Source organism: Cyprinodon variegatus, unplaced genomic scaffold, assembly GCF_000732505.1.
Source record: "Cyprinodon variegatus isolate N-32 unplaced genomic scaffold, C_variegatus-1.0 Scaffold75, whole genome shotgun sequence".
NCBI lineage: Eukaryota > Metazoa > Chordata > Actinopteri > Cyprinodontiformes > Cyprinodontidae > Cyprinodon > Cyprinodon variegatus.
The window spans coordinates 635,389-657,455 of NW_015150528.1; positions in this window are offsets into that span (position 1 = coordinate 635,389).

Here is a 22,067-nt window from a genome sequence, read left to right on the forward strand (position 1 = left end):
TCCATACTGTTGAATTAGCCCTCTGCAAACAGTTTTTGGGTGTGTTATTTTTACAGCTAGTTGGACCCTTTTAATGTTTGCCTCATCCTTTTGCAGTACACTATGTCATTATGTAATGGACTTTTGTGGTTTTTGAAACACTCCCCCGGTTGCATTATGTCACCTCTGACTAATTGATGCAAAATCTGTAACTCCTTCAAATATTTTGGAAAAACTGCAACACTTTTCGATTGGTTTAAAACAACACAAAAAGTACATACACATCATGCAAATGAATACATCACAGTACATAAACCAGTAGAGGAAAAAAGAAAAACAAAGCAAAATAGAACATACAAATAAGTAGACAGGACAGGGGAGACAAACAGATTCAGATCTGAAAATATTCCAAATTTTGTGAAAGGCAGACATATGGTTCTTAGTTTGAGCATTATGTTTTTCCATTTCTATGCAATCTGAGTTTAAGTTTATACAATGGTTCCTGTGTGTTTTGATTTCCAGTTCTGGGGGAATACCTTCTTAGCAAAAGCTAGAGAAATGATTAGAGGATTCCTGAATTTGGATGGGATGGTTATTGTGAAAATATCATTAAGGAGCCAGAGTGATGCTGATGCTGGGAATCTGCTGTTCATTATGGTGGAGAAAGTTTTAGGTACTTTAAACCATAGAGTATAAATTGGGCTACAGCGCCAATATTCATGAAGTCGGGTGCCTGGATGTCCAGATTAAGGTGACCAGATTCCTGAAATCCAATTTACGGACATTTCACATTCATAGATAAAAAGAAATACATATTATCAAAATTACAATTGGAAATAGGGATAGTGATGCTTTCATCCATTTTTACATATTTATAAATATTAAAACAACAAAAATCAAGTGTAAAATCCAGGAATGCGCCTTTCCTATTTCCTAAAATTAATTAAATGAATCAGTCGATAGTGTTTATTGGTGCCATCTGGTCATTCAGCATTCTCTGTCTTCTTCCCTCTGCATCTTCTTTTCTTCCTAGCTCACTTTTGCCTGCTCTCTGTTTTACTCTTCTAAGTAGATTTTTCTTCCTTCTCTTCAACCGTTCTTTCCATCAGTGTTCCTATTTCCCTTCGCTCTCGTTCAATATTTTATCACCTCTAATCTTCTTCCTCTTCTTCAATCTTACACTAATCTAAAACAGGGACATAATACCATCAAAATCCTTCCCAAACACATATAATCTCATCATACATATTATAATCATTATGATTTTGGTGATTATTATCATTATTGTTGTTATCTTACCTGATTAAACACTAAAAAGGCTAATCACCACTATATTTGCAGCTACAAGTAAGAAAACATAATAAATGACCTTGTTTCATTCAGTTTTCCTTTCACTGTCTATTATTTTTTTGTAATGAGGAACTTTCATATAACCAAACTGAGTTGTAGAAAGGTAGACATAAGGCGGGAAGTCTATACCCATAAATCACAACCATAAAACAGCAAAATCACTTAAAACTCTACTTTAGACTTAGTCTTAGACAGATTTATTTGTCATTTTGTTTACACAAGTGTATAACAAAATTTAATTTTGTTTGGAACAGCTCTCTGGACAATTTCATCTCTTTTAAAGTTGCAGCCTTGAAAAATAGTAAAAAATATATTGTAACACCGGTGAGTGTTACAGACAATCAGAATTAGTTGACCGATTTCAACAAGATTTATTTATTCTTCAATAACTCCTCCAGGGATGCAGCACAACACTTCAGTAAACCCAACAGCCTTATCACTCAGGGTGAAACTCGCATGTCCTCAACACACACCCCCAAAACAGCATGAACTGAGGCAAATATGAACAATAAACAACATTAGCTACATTCAAACAGAATAACAAAGAAATAAACAAGCAAACAACCCAAAACAGTGCCCCATAATGCACCTCTTCGTCCAGCCGCTACAATATATAAAAACAGTAATATAAAAATATATAAATGTATATATTTTTTCAAAAACTATATGAAGATACAAACTAAAGGTCACTGAACAGTTCTAAAAACATCTTTACATGTCTGTAAAGGATTTTAGGGTACACCATTCTGCTGCCTCTTCTAATGCTACTTTTTTTTTTTGTGCCAGTAACTTCACAGTAACTCATCTAAGCAAACATACAGTAGACAGTGGTCAGCAGTGTTTCAATCTCACACACTTGTTCAATAGGTGTCTGGTGCACACTGAACTCTGACTAACTCTTGCTAGCTGTGTCTGCACAGAAATCCATCTTTGCACGCACATGGTTCTGTGTCTGTGCTAGCGCTGCTCAGCTGCTCATTTCTATATAACACTATTAACCAGGCAAAATAAGGCTTTTGTGTAACTGGATTATATTTATTTCAGCTAAAGAGGGGTGATGCAAAAATGTCTAGAATGAATATTTTGTTATCTTTCTGATAAGTTTTTGATAAGCACCCAAATGAGAAGGCACTTAGACCTTATTTGAATATTTCTCTCAATGTTCCTTCATTTCTATCCATTTAATTAGAATGTAAATGTTTCCTTTTATAATAATAAGAATTTTTTCTATATTTTAAAGCTACAGTGTGTAAGTTTTAGCGACATCTAGCGGTCAGACTGCAGCAACATGAACATCTCCCCCCCACCGCTTCTCCCCCCCAACAGTACGGCGAGCGTTACGGGACAAAATGTCTTCCACGATGTCCGCATCACCTACCTTCTCAAGTGATGACGTTTGTTTACATAGATAATTTTACATACAGATAGTATTTCATTAGTCTTTGTAGGGTATAGATTTCATGTAGACTTAAGATAATAAATATACCCATTATTTTTTCTACATCGTTGTGACATTTTGGCGATCTCGCAATCACTAGTTTGTTGGCTCTGCGCTGCCGTAGCGCAAAGATGTCTGCCTCCATGGCTGCGAGACCCGCTCCTATGTAATTATAAATAACGAATTCTAAGGCAACGCAAATATTAAGGTTAAGAGGCTGAGCTCGTAGATGATGATAAAATAACATAGTTATGTAAAATATATTACATTTCTGACTGTATATCCCTGTAATTATTACACACTGTAGCTTTAATAAAAAAATAGAAAAAAGCATTTAAAATATTTCAACAGTTTACCTACTGTAACGTTAATTTCTGGATTTTCATGACACAAAATGGAGCTTTGGAAGTTCTCTGTGTAATTTTAATCATGTTCACATGGGGTGGTTGAAATAATGTAACCGCATTGCATGGGTGAAACTGTTAAAAACATAAATGTAGTTTTTGTTGATCAAGATTTAAAATAACTGCAATTTTTTTCAATTTCTTTCTTTCAATAAAGAGGTCTTGTATAAACCTGAGTCGTCTTGTATAAACCTCTCGTATAAACCCAAGGTCTTGTATAAACCTGAGTATAGCTGGATAAAAAAAAAAAAGATGAAATAAGAACAAGAAATCAACCCTGGTAAGTTTAAATGCTGTAATGCCAATAACAGCTTTTCCATCTACTAGAGAATTTTATTTTTTTATATTTAAAAACTCGATTGAAAAATGCAGCAATTCTAGAATATATTCACAGAATGTCTATGTATTTTCATTTTGAATTAATCGCAAAATAGTAGTCAGCCCCATGTATTCACTATTATATTTATTGTTCTTTTTTTTTCAGTAATAAAAATTTTAAAAAGGTGTAATTTAGCTGTCATATATGAGTGAAATTCATGTTCAACATAAGCTAAATATTTGTTTATATAGTACCAAGGATTGAAAGCTACTTTTACCTCTTTTTCTATCTTAAAGAATAAATTACGCCTGTTACGGCTACTCTTGCAACCTAGTAAGTGCCCAAAAATCCAAAAATGCCAGAGTAGTTTTTTTAGGAGGAGGTTTTCGACTCACTGAAAGATAAAATACTCTTGCAGAGAGTTTTCTGGTTTCCAAAAGTGTTTTCTTTACCTATAAAAATAACAGAAACCACCTCTGAGTTGACTTACAAAAAAAAATTTAAATATAAACATAAATTGGTGGTAGAAAAGATGTTTCACTCCTCAGTCCTTCACCAAAGAATCAGATCAACCACAGCAGCTGCTTCTGCTCGTTAATCACAGCAGGAGGCAGCCTGACAAGGATGAGGGTCAAAAAATATATATAGATAAATAAAAATAGATCTATCATTCATGTAACCTTAGATGTGCAAAATTAATAATTTAGCGAAAAAGAAATTAATCTAATTCTAAAGAGACTCCAACAACAGCTATTGGTTTTTAAAGTTAATTGAAAGGGAAATCTTTCCTCCACATAACTCTAAAAAAAAATGGATTGATGTTTTTTCAGTCTGTCCTGCTTAGATCACTGTAAAGGACTTTATGTTGGGGTGAGTCAGTCCTTGCACTCTCATCTGTCTTTCAATTGGTCTAGATGAAGCAGGACACATCCCCTCTGTTAAGTTCTCACTTCACTGGTTTCCTGTATTTTTTTATTTCTTTTTTGTTTCAATGTCTAAGGGTCTTTTTCTGTCATCACACTTTAAGCTTTCTCATCTGTACTTAGCATCTCTGTCCCTGAAGTTGCCTCAACAACAGCTCCAGCAACTGTCAAGGTCTTCTTTTTTTTTCTCCTTAACTGTGGAATATCACACCCATGTTCAAAAGAAAGGCTCATTCACGGCCTACTTTTCAAGCTTGTCTTAAAAGCGTATTTTCTTTTTTGGCTCTTAACATCAAGAGGATTTTGTATGGCATTATATGGTATCATGCAATAGCATCATTCACAACAGAAAATTAGTTGACAGTGTTTTGAAAACCTCAGAGGGAGGCAGCAAATGGCCGATCCTCTCCGCTCAGCAGCTGTTTCTGGCAACAGCAGGTAGGCTGAGTGGAGACTGTATTTACACTGAACTAGGCCACCAGTTGGACAGCATCCTCGCCATACAAGCGACTCAGACAGATCAACAAACAGATGTCTGATGTCTGTGATTCAAGGGCAAATCCTTAGACAGCTACAAATCAGAGATTGGCAGAAGCCTATGTATGTGGGGGATGAGATACTGACGCTTGCTATTCAGCCACACCAATAGCAAACATCCTGAGTGTCAGTTTGAACGATGAACTCATAAATAACCACAGGATGGATTTGAATTATATACACCCATAAATACTTGCAAATAATAATTTCAAGTAGTCAGACAGTTTATCTAATGGTATAATTTGAATAATGCTAAGAAACATTTAAGTGTGACAGAAAAACAAACCCTGAAGAAATATGTAAAGGGGGATAATGTTTTCATAGCTCGTATTTTGTTTCTGAGAATTTATTGAGAACTACAAAAATAAGCAGGAATTGTTTGACATAAATATCGGCAATATCCTCAATGCAGTAAAACTGCTCCCCAAGGGGATGGGTCAAATGCAGAGAGTGGATTTCATGGACTTAAAAGTAATACTGTCATATAAATACTTGTAACAAGCTGCAATATGTGAAAAACTGTGTATATAGTTAAGATGATTATTAAACAAGAACTTTCTGTTCTTTCCATGTCTTTATCCAGTATCTTGTATTTCTTCATCTCCATCTGTCATTGGTTTGTTTAACAAACCAATGACAGTTCATGCTGGACTGAAACAAATCCAAGCTGAGGTGGATTCTTGCTAATTCAATAACCAACAGGAGGCAACTGAAGCAAAAATCCAGAAAATAACAAAAAACAGAAATCCATAAAACAGGAGACATCTAGGGAAAACACACAAGAGGAGCAAAGAAAGAATGATAGAAGAATGATGAAGAAGGAACCTAAAAGGGAGCTAGGGGCAGGAGGCTGACACAAGGGGGCATCAGACAGTAAACGGGGAATATTTAAGAACTCAAATACAACCAAAAACAACGAGAACAACTCAAAATGGAAATGAAACCAATGAAAACTCAAAAAGAAAACCTAAACAGAACTAAAACCAAAAGATCACCAAATCTACAGAAAGGGACAGCTGTATTTTCAGCAGCTGTATTTTCAAAGCAAATAAATACTTAACTGTTTTTCTGGCTGTTAATTAAGTTGCCAGTACACTAAACTATTTGGAAGATAAGTCAGAAAGTATCTGTAAGCCCATTTAAAGCCTTGACTGGTTTGTCCTTTTTCAAATCATTTCTTTGTTCTGCATATCACTCTGCTAATTCTATTGACTCTGAAAAAAGCAAATGTAATAATTAAATTACTGGTAATATATAACCTGATTCCTTTTTTAGTATGTAATAGTTAAATAAACTTACCAGACTGTGTTTCTTTTTTTATACGGTATATATACAGTATTTACTAACCAAATCAGTTAAAGAGGTTAAAGCGAGTGTATGAGAAAACTTTAGCAAAATGATCAACCTGTTGTCATCAGCTTGTGTATTCGACCCTATGATTGAACTATCCCTGGAAAAGTATATCTTGCTGGTCAATAATGCTTCAACAGTGTCTTGCTAAATGTTTGTTCTAACCTTGCTTTCTCCTCATGATGTGAAATCAAACAAATGAATAAAAAAAAAAACTACTTTTGTCACATCTCAACTCATTTTATTGTGATTAGATTCCAATCAAGGTTGTTTTCCAGATTTGCACTGATTATGTAAATGTTTCCTTTTTGTTTTTACTGTAATTGCCATTAAACAAACCGTTTGCACAGCTTGTTTTCACACTGCATCACAAATGAGAACAGAAAGACATATATGGCGGAACCACCAACCAATACGTTTTTGAAATTATGCAAAGCATCAAAACAAGGTGTTTACTTGCAGCTGTGTTCACTCGACGCCGTAGCTTGATGCTGAAATCTCTACTCACTTCAAAGAGCAAATACTGGCTGATCTGTGAGATTTCAGGCAATCATGTGTATGACAAATTTATAAAGATTACATGGAGTTTCATCAGTCAGAGACATTGGGTCTGGGAGAAATATGGCCATTTGTTGTTAATAATTTCAAAATACAGGTGTAAAAGTAAAGGATTTCCATTTAGGAACCTGTGGCCTGTTTATTAAATGTGAAGAACCAAAACAAATCATTGTGTTCTGAGAAAGTAATATCTCTTTAGTATTGATTTTTTTCCTGGATAACAACATCCCCCTCCTCCTGTGTCCAGCAGATGGGAACTAAAAGCAGCAATTTGCCATTTCAGTTTGTCAGCGAAGACATGCTTTTATTATTTCAAAACACAAAACACATCCATCTTTTATTGAGGGCATTATAGTTTTATGGGTGTAGAGGAACAGATGGTGTATATATCTTTCTTTTCACCCATTTATAACATGAAAGTACTTTTTATATGAACAGATGTAGCTCAATGATGGTACTTCTGTGAACTAATTTTATGATGATTTTGACATTTACATTTTTATCTTCAAGTCTGAAATCTTCGGTCCTCTTCTATGTCTGCCACTTTTCAGTTAAACTCTCTAAGTTCAGCTGTAATGAATTTGCATAGAGTTAAAAAACATATATAGGGATTGACAACATGGGAGTCTGAGGAATTTTTATCATTCAGGCACCAAATTACCTATTGATTATAATATTGTAAAAATAGCTCAATTTCCAGGTGAAACAAAAATTCCATCCAAATGTTGAAATATGAAAAGATCATCATAAAAACATAACCAAGTAACAAATCAAAATATTATAAACAATATAAAAAGTACATCCTGCATGATTTGCATCAGACATCACATCTACAGTAGAATTTAACACCTGAGTTAAACTGATGGAGATAAGAAAAGCATATTATTTGCTATGAAGCTACAGTAGTGTGTTCAATAAAGCCATTTGCGAGATTGTCATTACTAATATAATCATCAGAAATGCAAACTGATATATATTATTTATTTTATATATATTACATAACTATATTGTAGCTTTTAAATGTAATTTTGTGTTATATATTATAAAATAAGGTGTTGTGCTGTGCGTAGAGTATGCTATACTTCTATTTCTGCAGAGTTAGTGGAGATATGGCGTCAGGATTCTACCAAAAGTACATTCACATAATAAATACTCCTACGAGCAGCTTTACACAAACAGACACTCATAAACTAATCCTTACATGCATGTTTAACATGTAACACGTGCACATAGAGCACCACCAGGGCCCAATATATCTCAGACGAGTGCTTGTTCCTTCTCTGTGCATGTGTGTGGTTTGATTTCCCCGCGCACATATCCTCCGTCTACCTTGGGTGGGCACCTCTTTCTCTTTGCTCATGCCAACTTTTGCCACTTTGAAAGCGTTACCCTATAGGCAAAGCAACCCACCAGTGATTAGATACTTTTTGGGAAATCCCACCTCTTGAGGCTGTACACTTCTTCCTACCAGCAAAGCAACTTCAGGCTAACCGGATCTCTTCAGGAGTTGGAATTTGGTAAGCAAAGCCATCATTAAACATTAATTTGTCTGGATGAATACTGGAATTTGCCTGGCTGTAGGGTGCCTGTTAAAAAGGGTTATAGGATGTGGTGGGGAAAAAAACCAATCTCCTATTAATTCCCCTTCACCTATATTGCTTTATCAGAGCTGATTTTACATTTACTTATAAAAGCATTCATTCAGGCCTCAGAGCTGCAAGGCTACAAGGCGTCCAAGGGAAAGGAGTTATTACGGAGTGTTAGGGATAAAAATAATCCTTAACAAGCTAGACTTTTTCTCAGGGTTTATTTAATAACATCCCACTGTTTGTCCATCTACCAAAAAAATTCCTATGAAATTAGCTGGATATTGGACAGTTTAAGCTTGATAACTTGAAAACGAGTCACAACTCAGAGCGCAGGATTCGCTAAAAATGAGCCAATCACAGGCGAAGTGCTTTGTCCGGTGTGTTACGCATTCAGATTGACATGAGCAAGCAGAAATTGGTCCACATACAAGGAAGAGGGAAGCTGCGAACATGGAAATCAAACCACACATGCGCAGAGAAGGAACAGGCACATGTGGGATAGATTGTGGCCCAGTGTAACACTATGTGCACACATAACATGTTGTACATGCATGTGAGGATTAGTCTTATGAGCGTCTGTATGAATTAAAGCTGCTCTTATGAGTATTTATTTCATGTGTGGACTATTGGAAGAATCCTGACACCATAGAGAGACTGGTGACAGATTGTAAGATGAGGAGAATTGTAAGACCATAATTTCTAACAGCAGGGCACAGAAAGAAGTCATATTATTCTTTAAGTATTTAGCCATACCTCCCCTATCCTCATATGATGCATTTCAAGGCTGAAAGCTGGTAAGATTTTATTTCAATGAAAAAAATTATTTGTATTTTTACAATAACGGCTATACTCAAATTTTCAGTTGAAAATATAGCTTCACAAGCAAATGTTTCTGCATATTTCCTTAACTATATTTCAAGACATGCAGCAAATATATAGAGGTAAAGAATGGCTGACATATGCGGGGTAGGTTGTATTTATTCCTAATTCTTAGATGAAAATAAGTATTTGACTTTCTTAATTTGATTGATTTACAGCATGTAAGACAATGGAAACAGAAAAAACTACCGGTATGCTGAATATCGACACTTGTGTTGTTCCTTAACGGTCATCTGGAATGTAATGTTAAGAAAAACGTGGTTGAAATGTGCCCTCTGCAATTTTTATATCATCAAGCCTGCACTCCATTACCAACAAAAAAAATAAAGAAAAAACTCATTGATACCCATCTCATCTTGCAATCTAGCCCAGTAGCAAAGTACAGTAGGTTGGAACTGATGATGACTGAATCTTTGTCATTATAACTCTGTAACTTTGTAGCAGACACATGTGCATATGTTGTATGAAAGGTTGAAGACCGTATCTGAAAAAAAAAATCAGCATTTAGATGAGTTGTAGCACAAAGGGCTACAATCATCTCTGGCCTTCACTACTTTTGATGAGGTAGTCCAAGTGTGTTTACATTGAAGCTGCTAGTATAAAAGTGTGGAAATTAGATGTCAGAGGTGAGTGCTGTCTCTGGGTGGAAACCCACATTTGCACCTTCCTCTGCAGAGTCTTTTTGTTCTGGAATTAAGTAAAACAGCTTTACAAAAGCCCACTGTAAAGCCATCAGCATTGGCAGTACTGTTGCGCCGATGCCATTTTTTGGCCCCGAAAGCTGGCTATGCACTATTGGCCAATACCGATACCATACAAATACCACCTGTTTTAAATGGATGTGTGTGTGTATATATGAAGAACAAGCTGCTGCCTACCTTTGTGAGGCAGGAAAAAGACTAATACAAACTGAATCCATTAGAACTTTTTATCGCCAACCTGTAATGGGTAACAATAGTTGAATAAACTTTTGGGTCTCAAAAAGGTATCGGTGTCCTATTTGTTGGTACTCGCCGATACAGATACTACCATTTTAGTGCAGTATCAGGGCCCTGCACGATACTGGTATTGGTGCAGCACTAGTTGCTTTGTGACTTTTAATCTCTTGGCTAGTTAATCAACATTGAGCGACAGTAAGCTTTTGCTGTGGGATATGGGGCACGCTGAAGGCAGTTACCTCATGCTGATTTAAGTTTATTTTATTCTGAAATGAGCCTAAAGTAAGTTGTGCTGTACATGCAGCTTTCAGTCAAAGATAAGTGGGTTATTTACATTGTAAAGCCACAGAAAACATCACTGGTTGATTCGTCTCAGAAATAAAGGGCATACAGTGCCTCAGCTTTTCAAAGCTGCAGTCTGTAACGTACATGCTAGGTTGCTTTGACCCCACCATCCATAGAAGAAAGATTGTTAATGAGTTAGTTCTTCATTTTTTGTTTTTCTGATGGACTCCAATCAAAGTTGCTAACATGCATCACCATCTCTCGCTACTGGTCAAGATCCTTATTATGCCTAATTAATGTGTATTAACAGCACACCAATGAGGGGAATGGACGTGAGAACTGTAAGTATTTCTGATTATTATAGTTTTTCAGGTGTGATCTCAATTAAGTAGATGTGATCTGAAAAAGATATGTTTCTATAAATTCCGCTACATTTCCCACTGAAAAGATGGAGAGGAGACAAATACTCCTTAAATTAACATAATATAATATAACTAAAATAAAACATTACAGCTGAGCTCCTTATAAATATCTGGCTAACATTTGGTCAGTGTCACTCACATTGTAACCAGGCTTTAAAATCCAGAGTCTCCATTGTGTTTGTATAGGATTACAGTAAATGATAGATTACTCTCAATTCCTCAATATAGACAGTTAAACTGAATAATTAATGTTTATCATTTTACTTATTGCCTGGAATAAGGAACATATAAAAACAGCCCTTGCACCTGCTTAAGAATTCCATTTTGTTTTTGCTTGCTTGCATAGAAAATGCTTACCCGATTGGTTTGCTTTACCTGTATAGATTAGGTGCAAACACAGACTTGCAGTAATCTCTGTGAAAAGAGGAAAAGGAAAACCCTAGTTGTTTTAAAATCAGTGGAACAATCAATAAAGCATTGACCTTAAGGAAACAAAGGCAAAAGTTATTTATTTCATTTTCCTTTCTCTCCTGCAGCTGGCACAACAATAAAACCAGCAATAATTAATTCAGCATGACTATTGCATCATGGGAACCCCAAAAAGATGGAAAAAATAGGACTTCACAAAGGACAGAGAGAAAACTTTGCTCCGTTAACAGTGCTTTAGCTGGAGAACCTGCATCTCATACCGTTCCACCCAGAATCTCAGCACTAATCCCTTGCTGTCCCACACTGGTTTTGGATTTGTTCTGTAATATTACCAAATGACCTCTGAAGTTAGTCCTGTTTTCAAACAGATGAAACTGCAAGGATTACATGCACAGACATCACAGTAATATTTAGTCTTTCAGCCTGGTCTTGGACTCAAACTGGAACACTGTGTGATAAAATACCATAGAGCACATGAGCAAAGATTATCTAATCTGCCTGCAAACAGGGCTGCTGTTTGACCTCAGTTTAAAACACAAAGAGGTTAACGCATCTGCACCACTGATGAAAATGAGTGTGTTTTTGAGTAAGCTTCAAACGGTCTGTGGGTTCATTGATGTCAAGGTTAAGTAGGTAATTTGATCTACTTTATTGATGCGAGGACCAATTGTTCAGAGGACCATATTAATTTTTTTTTCAAAGCGATGCATCTGTCTGCACATAAAACATGATATGTCTTTGACCCAAAGCCAAGTTCCACAGGAACTGGCCCATCAAAACAAACAGAAAGAGATAGGGTATATGAATGGTAATTCTACATTGTTCAAGACAGCATATTAAGCCATCGACCTTCATCTAAGTCATATGATAATGAATGCTGTTTTTACCGCCTTCTGCCTCATGTTGAAATTAACCTGCATATAAAGGAGCAACAGAGGAGAGGACTGCCAAGAAATGTACAAACCTGCTTCTCCAGATGGTTCAAGGATTTCAATCTGTCTGTTTTGATAAGACCTTGTCAGACCTTTTCTGGCGTAGGACAATGCCTATTGATTTTCTTTTTTCTTAACTACTGGCCTGAATCAAGGGGGTCCCTATTTATCTCTCAAATAGTTCCAGTCCAAAAATATTTCAACTTTTACGTGATTGTCACATCATCTTGACAACATTTATGTATACAATTGAAATTCACACCATGGTTTTACAAGTAAAGCAAGGAACAGTGTCAAATACTTACAGTACAAACTACCATACTTTCCCACGATCTTGGAATGTGGTTTTATTCAGAGTAAAAATGTAAATAATTTAGCTTCAACTTCTAAATCATTGTGGCATTAGAAAAGCTTCTCACATCCAAGAAAGTCGGTGATCATATGGCACATCATTTTAAGCACTGTGTCACAAAGAGAACAGCTATTCCTATTTCTTGAGGTAAAACTCTATAAAACTTTGAAAGAATTATGCTCTGATGTAACTTTTTCTTGTCCTTCATTTTTTTGTTTGGTTTTCTCTCATTTCTAAGTGCAGATATTAAAAAATGCTCCTCTGTAAAGATTACTGAACCTCCTTTAAAGGTTTGCTTTTTGAGAAAGTGTTGCACAGTTCAGTCATTGCTGGAGGCTTTAAAACCAATTTGCTACTCTGACAACATTCGTGTCTAGATGTTCAGGGTCCAGGTCCTACAAAAGTTATGGATTGTCTATTTATTTATTTATTTTTGCTTGATGATCTACAGTGTATTTAACCATTGAAAGAGATGACTTTTGGACAGGGTTGAGGTTAGCAAAATACCTCCACAGCCCTTCCACTCAATGAGGTGCTAAAATTATTCACACAGCTTTCATATTTTCTTTCCTTGTCATACTGTTGAACCTAAAACTGCAGTTTGGTTGAGCGGTTGTGTCCAGTGCTTGACTGTCAATGAACTGGATTTATTCTGCAGGTGTTTCATTTCAGGTGCCGACTGTGTGGGATGAAGCAAAGCTTTTTTTATATGGAGGTACAGTATTTGCATCATTGTGGTACAGATTAATGGACATTTATATACAGTCTGGGTTTAGAGCTGTTGAATCCAGAGGACTTTTTGATGTCTAACCCCTATTACTAAAAAGGATTTCAATGCTAAAGAACTAGAGAGTACTTTCACTAAAAAGACATTTGTCCTCTAAGCTTTATACACTGTTTAATGCAGTGTAAAAGTATCTAGCATGTCAAAAAAGCAGAACATTACTGCTCTGCTCCATATGCATCATTTTGAACCAGATGAGATATAAAGTTATTACGGTAACCAAACTGTATGATGTGGTGCTGATGCACTGTAATTGGTAAGAAAGCAATGTCATAATTTAACCCCCATATCATATTGCTAAAGCTGTTTGACAGGTCTTATGACTCAAAGCTAAGGTAGAGCTTTATAAAGCCTTGAGGAGCTCTACAACGATCCTCCATTTGCTTTGCATGTGAGAGTCCTTTACAGTAGACCTCACCAGGGGAAGTGTTCATGGAAGTGTGACGATACAGTGTATGCAAAACATAAAAAAAAATCTGTACAAGAAGGGACTGGAGACTGTTTAATCAGACCTGAATAGCCATGGGCATGGATATATGAAGATTTTTACAGACATCCTATGAACCCCTATTGGCAGAAATAGAGGGCAGGTTAAAACAAATGAAAACCTCCCTAAATGCAAAAGAAAACCAACATTTCACTAAGGTCCCTTAATGACCAATTAACTTCCAAAAAAAAAAAAAAACCCTCACATGACTGCAAGAAATCTACAGTCTGATATAGCTACAGTAATAGGTGGAATAGACAAGGACATCAGGGCTGTGCTTCAAAACAATCTATTATTTAATGAGTTTACTATATATATCAGAGGTATGGCAAGCCTCCTAAAGGGCATAACCCATATTCAGAAAGAAACCTAAAACTATAATAAACTCTTAGTGATGACTTTGGTAAGAGAAAAGTTAATTAAGAGGCATCCTATGAAAAACTATTTTAGGAGAGCCTAAGAATATCTGAATCAGAGAAGGTGTTAAAAAAAACAAACAGAGAAAGCTCATTGGCTAATCCATCATCTAAACATTGGAGTAAATTAGCCTATGAATATATTCAAAAATTATATGATCATTAAAATTGGATTTTGTTGTTGGTATATATATATAAATAAATGCACACTCAAGAAAAATTAAAGTGCAAGAATAACAATTATGTTAAATCTATATACGTGAAGGGAAGATGTAAAATAGGTGAGAAAGCGTTGATGTATTGGGCATGATGATATCAGTATATATAACCTAAAGGATCATCTACAAATTTGCATTGGTGATACCATCAAGTCTTTGGCTTGGTTCTGGCCGAGGTTTCTTCTAGTTTAGATGGAATTTTTCCTCTCCAATGTTTCTGCATGCTTGGTGTGAGGTATTGCTATAGAGTTCCTTGAGATGAGATGGGTTGTGAATTGGTGCTATATAAATACATTTTTCATATGAGGAATCGGTTAAAGTTCCCATATTATGCTACATTTGAAAATTAAAAAAATATTAACGAAGCCCCAGAACATGTTTGTGCCATGTGTGCAGGATATTTCTCTCAGATTATTCTGGCAGCCTTTACCGAAAATGTCCATATTCAGCCCTCCTCTGGATGAGCTATTTTAGCTCCTCCTGAAGGCCATGCCACAACCTGCAACCATGGCAAACAGTAAAGGCTAATTTATACTGAGAAACCAGGTCTTCTGCGTGCTTGTCGCAGTGAATGCAAATCTACCCCCGCCCCTTCCGCAGACGCTCCGGTTCACCTCTCCAAAATTGTAGGTGACCGCAGAAAGTGCTGCAGACAGGAGGCCTCTGATTGGTCAAATCTACATCCGCTCTACACTATGCGTATTTCCTGTTTGGTTTCTTATGGGCTTGTTTTGTTTGTATGAACGCCATTGTGGAAAACGACTCCCGAAGACTTACCAGCTAGAAGAGCGAGGTGCGCGAGAACGCTGGAACCCTTTTTCCACCTGGATCTCCACCTTTTTTGACCCTCATGTCCTTCCGTTGTCACACAAACTTGCCCCCACTTCCTCACCGCCTCGGCCATATCTAGACCCACAGCTAGTTCATGATTTTCCCTCTTGCGTTGTGGCGTTGAATAACATAGCGCAGACCACGCTTCAATATTGGGCATAAATATACATAAAGTATCTGCAACAAGCTCACTGCGATACACTGCTGAGGGGAGTATAACCAGCCCTTAAGAGTTTGTAAAGATAGCGACTTAGAGTGCGGCATAATACATCCGCTGAAGGCAGTACTGTAGCTTGACCGATTGGTTGCTACAGACTGCTCTGGACAGCTTAGTTCCCTTTATTACATCATAAGGGGAATGCTTGTCAAACAGAACATTCTTTTGTGAACCCCATACAAGGGCTTTAGCACACATAAGACTCTTATAGACGGTTTATAACGTGAGTTTTGGGACCTTTAAAAGTGGTGTAATCTTGTAATCACTTATTAGAAGCTATAAAGGCTCATTTACTGTTCATAAAGTATGTAAGCTTGGTGCTGAAAATTCATTATAAAGGTTACAATTTTCATTTGACTTTCTATTTCAAGTTTAGTCAGCATTTGTTTTTGTTCAGTCAGATCTATTCTTTTTATTCATTTTTTCACATTTGTTTATACACATCAGTATGGCATGTTTTAAAGTTGAGTGGGCAAATTATTTCTGTATCAATTTAGACTGACTTAAACTATATTAGGCACAAAATAAAGCATATTTTAAGAGTTTACACTCTGACATTTTGTTGTTCCATAACCATTTTGTAAACATTTCCTTAAAGTTATGGTTTCAATTAATGTTCTTTCTCTTAAGAGAGAGGTACTCATATTTTGTTGGTTTGTGTACTTCTACATCTAAAACTTCAGCATTTGCCAGCTCAGCACTGAAATACTCAGCCAACTATAAAAACAAATCACATGCAGCTGTGCTCATTTCTTTATTTATTCAAGCAGCTTAGATCTTTGCTGCATTTTTATTTTCATTTATCGTTCAAATCTGGCCAGCTTTCAGTGAAACTCGGGAGAAATGAGAAGATGAGGAGAAACGGTGGGCAATAAAAACATTACTGTGGTCCCTGCAGTGGATGATATATACATTAGTTTGGAGGTTGGAAAAGCGTTGTTTTTTTTCCAGTGATCCATCATTTCAAAATTCTAAGAATTCTTGACTAGACGCAGTGTTACCCTCTCCTCCCTCCCCACCACTGTGAGGTTAATAATGCCTCTGTGGCAGGTTGTGCTTATCATGGTCTGAAAAAACGACTGAAGCAGGGATTTTCTGAAATACTATTGAGACCACTGTTCATCCTCTAATGAACAAAGCCTTTGGACAAACTGCATTACCTCTTCAGCATGAGGGAGAATTGCTTTGTTAAACTGTGAAAAGGTCGACCATCTCACACTTACAGTTTATTGACTTGGCACAAAAGTTGGACTGGCTTTTATGGTCATATCAACTTTTTTATTTCTGTTTCTTGGGATGTACAGAAGGTTTGAAGAACATATAAGCAAAGTGTTAGAACTTGGACTGCTTTGGGACTGTGTATAAATTGTAGATTATGTAAATCATTAATCCAGCTAATGTTGCCCTCATTATTGGATGCACCAGAAGTCTCCCTCTGGTGTAACCTGAGGCATTGTGCAGCCATTTTGAACAGTTCCTCTGTAGTGTGTTCATTCAGCCAATATGTGTCCATTTCTCTTTTTTTATTTATTTATTTTCTTTTTTTTTTTTTTGCAGAAAGTTTTGCAAAAAGGTGCAAGAAAGAAATTATCCCAAAAATTCTCATTCAAAAACCCACACCAGTCTTTTGGAAATACCAGTGGACCTTTAGGACTCATCAGGTGACCAGTGAATCAATAACTGTTTAGTTCACTGTAAAATTGACCTCACAGATGGTTGATTTTCTCACTGCTGTGTTCTTTCTGGTCTAGCTGCTATACTGATGTTGGTGCAGGCATGGGACAAATGGCAACTCAAGCACTTAGGGATTTGATAGTAAAATATTTGCTCATTGTAATATGTGTTGTCCCTTAATTTTTTCATAAATGAAAATACATATTAAAGAAATAAGAGCATGCATATTGATTGAGGCATGAAGATAATAAAAAGGTTTGGACATACAACCTGCTTAGTTGAACATGCAAATAGCTTTAATTAAATAGCTTATTAATTACATCAATAGATGGCTTCGCAATGGCTAAACCCTCCTGTGCCAAGGAAGTAGACACCACTGGGTAAACAATAGTCTTAATTAAAAGGAAGGCTCATAATGCAACAGGACTCTTCTGTAACATCATTGTCAAGGCAATGGATCTATATTTTAATGATGCACTTTATTTCAGATATTTTAACTGCTGGCTGCTGTTGAAAGGGATTTTTTCATTGAAACAAAAGACAATTTAGTCACTTCCTTAGTTATCTGATTGGTTCTAAACCATTTCCGCTGACTCTGTTAGTCCCACCTTTAAAATGGAGCTCTAACTGCGCCTTTCCAGACTCATATGCCGTGTACATGGTGTAAGTCAGTCTGTCTAACATCACCTACAGTCTGAGAGACATGGTTTTACCATTTACAGTAACATTCTTTTAGAGTCCATGTTCATATTTTTCTATGTTGTCTCTTCTCAGGTACAACACACTTGTCTTACCCCTAACTGTACCACTTTTCTATTGATATGAAGCGATATATTTATTTCCAAATAATCAAGTAAAATGATGCCATAAAGTCAAAATAAAGTCACACGTACAAATTAATGTTGTGTAACAAACAGCAGAATACACATTTAAGACTGGCGTTGTTGAAGTTCTAAAATAGATATACAGTATGTGCACTGGGCTGTAACTACCTTTTATTAATTTATTTATTGCTTAACTGGTGATATGAACTAAAACAGTGAAACTGCCTGTAGAATGATAATCTTAGTATCCCACTAAACTGTGAGGGGTTTTATATTTGAAGAGCCAAAAGTTGCGTGACTGTTTAATCATCGTAAGTCAACATGCACTGTCGCTATGGTAGCTGCCACACACAAGCTATCGCCTAGTGAGTCCATCAATTTCTGGAAGAGAATCAAATCCAGCTACTAATGCAGGTGGAGAGGAGCTTAAGTTGTTGGTAATGGTTTAAAAAAAAAAAAAAAAAAAAAGCATTTCCATGAGGAAATATTTCAGCCCTGGGAGCTACTCAGACAGCAAGGAAAGATCGAACCAAAGTTGACTTAACTTTGTTGGTACTGGTCTGCAGTCAGTTTCCACTGACAGAATCAACATCCATTATGCAATTGATATGTTAGTGACATCTTCAGCTGAAAATCAAACCTTTATTCAGCTGTGAGTGTTGGATGTTGAACCTGTTTTAAATTTCTCCCAGATGCGTGAGTACAATGCAGCAAGACGACAGAGGACAGAATGGGCGTGACAGGAGTTGTGAGCAGAAGCAAAAGCAAACATCTGGTTAATTTTCAAAATAATAATAATACATTTTCTTTCCCTTACGTCAAGAGTCAACACTGTAGCGAGTGACGGCCTAGTGGTTAGGGCTTAGAGCTTTGAAACTGAGTTCAAGCCCCACTCCCACAGACCGCCAATCTGGCTCCCCAACAGACCCATAACCCCATGCTGCTCCCCGAGCACCGCACAGTGGCAGCTCATTGGTCCCCGAGGGGATGGGTTAAATGCAGAGAGTTCATATCATTGCTTTGTACTTGTGACATGTTAATTGAAATAAAAAAGTTGGAAAAAAATTGTTCTTCAGAAAGCCTCAAAATGCCTGATCAACAACTGCTGTAATGTTGTAGAATACTATATTTATTTTATATACTTGACTAAATTTGCATTTTTAAATATATATTTATACATATTAATAGCTAGATTTACTAGCTCATTGGGCTGCTCTGGAACCAGGGAACCATTAGTTTTGTTTCATGATAACGAGTTAAAAACTCATTAAAAAATAATGTTGAAATGCATATTGTTTTTATTTCTATCAGTTTAGCTTTTGACTATGCTTATATTCTTCACCCAAGAAAAAACAGGATAGGGAGGAAAAAGCCAAGTCAAACCGAACTCCTCTTTGGGCCAAGCAGCAAGAGGAGCAGTGAAGAGAAAGATAGAGATGTTTAATGCATGATAGTTGAAGCATTATTTAAGATTATAATAGAAATGTGTTATATTAGGCACCATCATCAACATATTAGTGTACCGTAATAGGATCGGGGAGTCTATTTTGAATATCCAAGTAGATATGAAGGACCTAATTTCAATGATACTGGAATGTCTTTTGTGACATTTTTAACCATCTGTAGACATAATCTTCAAAAGAAACCCATCCATCCATCCATCCATCCATCCATCCATCCATCCATCATCTGACACGCTTGTCCCGAGTGGGGTCATGAGGGGTGCTGGTGCCTATCTCCAGCAGTCAATGGGCAAGAGGTGGGGTACACCCTGGACAGGTCGCCAGTCTGTTGAAGGGCAACACAAAGACACACAACCATTCACACATACCTAAGGACAATTTAGGGAAGCCAATTAACCTAACAGTCATGTTTTTGGACTGTGGGAAGCCGGAGTACCCGGAGAGAACCCATGCATGCTCAGGGAGAACATGCAAACTCCATGCAAAAACACTCTGGGCCGGGAATCGGACCCAGAACCTTCCTGCTGTAAGGCAGCAGTGCTACCCACTGCGCCACTGAGCAGCCCTTCAAAAGAAACATGACATAAAAATCAGGTTTATAATATCTGGCAGCAGAGAGAGAGGAGAAACAAATACACTGCCAAGCCTTTTCAAAAGTCAAAATAATGTTTTTGCTCCTTAATGCTGTGAAAATGTCCAGACTTCAATAATGGAATTAAAATATGTCTGGGGGAGCAAGCCACAGGTTCTCACTCTTGACCTCACTCGCTAAATTATTTTCAGGATACTCTCAGTGTGGATTTGTTGAGATTAAGATTCTTTTTATTGCTTTACCAGTCACTTTTCGTTAAGGCTATAATTTGAGTAATAACGTTCAATTACCCATTGAAAATACTGTATCTTCTGATCATGACTCTGGAACACCCAGAACACTGAAATCTATACCTATTAAACAGTGGTATGATATATTCAAATAATTTTTTTTAAAATATAATTACACAATTTGACTTTCTAAAAAGTCATTTTTATTTCTTCAGAAAACTATACCTTCAGTTTTAGTCTAGAAATATGCCTGTTAATCCTACCAAGCAGCCTACACATTCTTGTGAGACTGGGCAGAGACTTCTAAAGACTCTCTTCATTTTGCAGTGAAGAATGTAAGTATCCTACAAAGCTCAGCTCTTAGATGACACAGTTATAAATAAAGTATCTAGACCTTAACAACTTCACTGTAGCCACCACAGCACCACTGATAATGTAATGAGCATGATTGTTGTAGAGCTCAAAGATAAGGTGACTCATACTAGACTCTTAACAGATATTTGAACTCAACTAGCTTTCAAAGGCAGTGGCTGCAGATCTGTTTAATTCCCCTTTTAATACAGAACTACAAAGGTGAAAAATGGCACAGAAGTACTGACTTAATGAGGATGCATAGAAAGGAAGATGGTGTCAAACAGAGGTCACAAAAATAAATCTTACCGATTTCCCAGTTTGCACTGTCCTTTACGGTTTAATGTATTTTTAAACAGGAAAAAAAGAAAGAAATATTGCTGTTTTTGTGCATTGCTTTCCATTTTTTCCCCTTTTCACTCTTTATAAATTGTTCATGAATGTCTTTCCTAGAGCTTTTAGCAAAATATTGTTTTAAGTACACAAGGGGATTAGACTGGTTTGCAAGCAAGAGGCAAAAAAAGAAAAATAGTTGTCTGAGTGATTCCTCATTGACAGCTTGAAGGTTCTCTAATGACATACAGAAAATCTAGAAAAAGACACCTTCCTCCACCATGTTTGAAGTTGTTTGTGAAGATGAAGTCGAAAAAAATCCCATGGCATTTTGAATTGATCTTTGTTTCTGCTTCAGCCTCTGCTCTGAGAGTGCCTGCCTTTTCACCCGGAAACTCACTGTCATTTTGCCCCTCTGGAAGTAATTTTCAATTCAAACTTTTAGCAAGGTTGTCAGTCAAACCCCCTAGGACCTCTTTCACCATTTTACCTTACTGTTGTTAGGGGTGAAAGTACTTTCATGCACTCTACTACTGTATTGCAGTACCATCTTTCATAATGCCATAAAGCATTTATATTTCCATCTCTTCGTTCAAAGTTTTTAACAATCTCTTACTTAAAACTTAAATCTCCAGGTTGTTTTTCTTTAGAAGAGATAAGACTTAGAATTAGACAACTTTTGTTGTCATTTCGTATACACAGAGTGTATACAAAATGAAATTTGGTTTTGTACAGCTTTCAGACAGTACCGTATTTTCACGACCATAAGGCGCACCGTACTAAAAGGCGCACTCTCAGTTATGTGTCCCATTTCTGTATTTAACACACACATAAGGCGCACCGGACTATAGGGCGCGTTTTTTATATACCGGTACATGTCCTCTACTACCTTTAAATACCTCTACTGCGTATTTAAAAATAGAGCGGGAGCAAAACTGAAGAAATATTATTCTGTGGTATAAG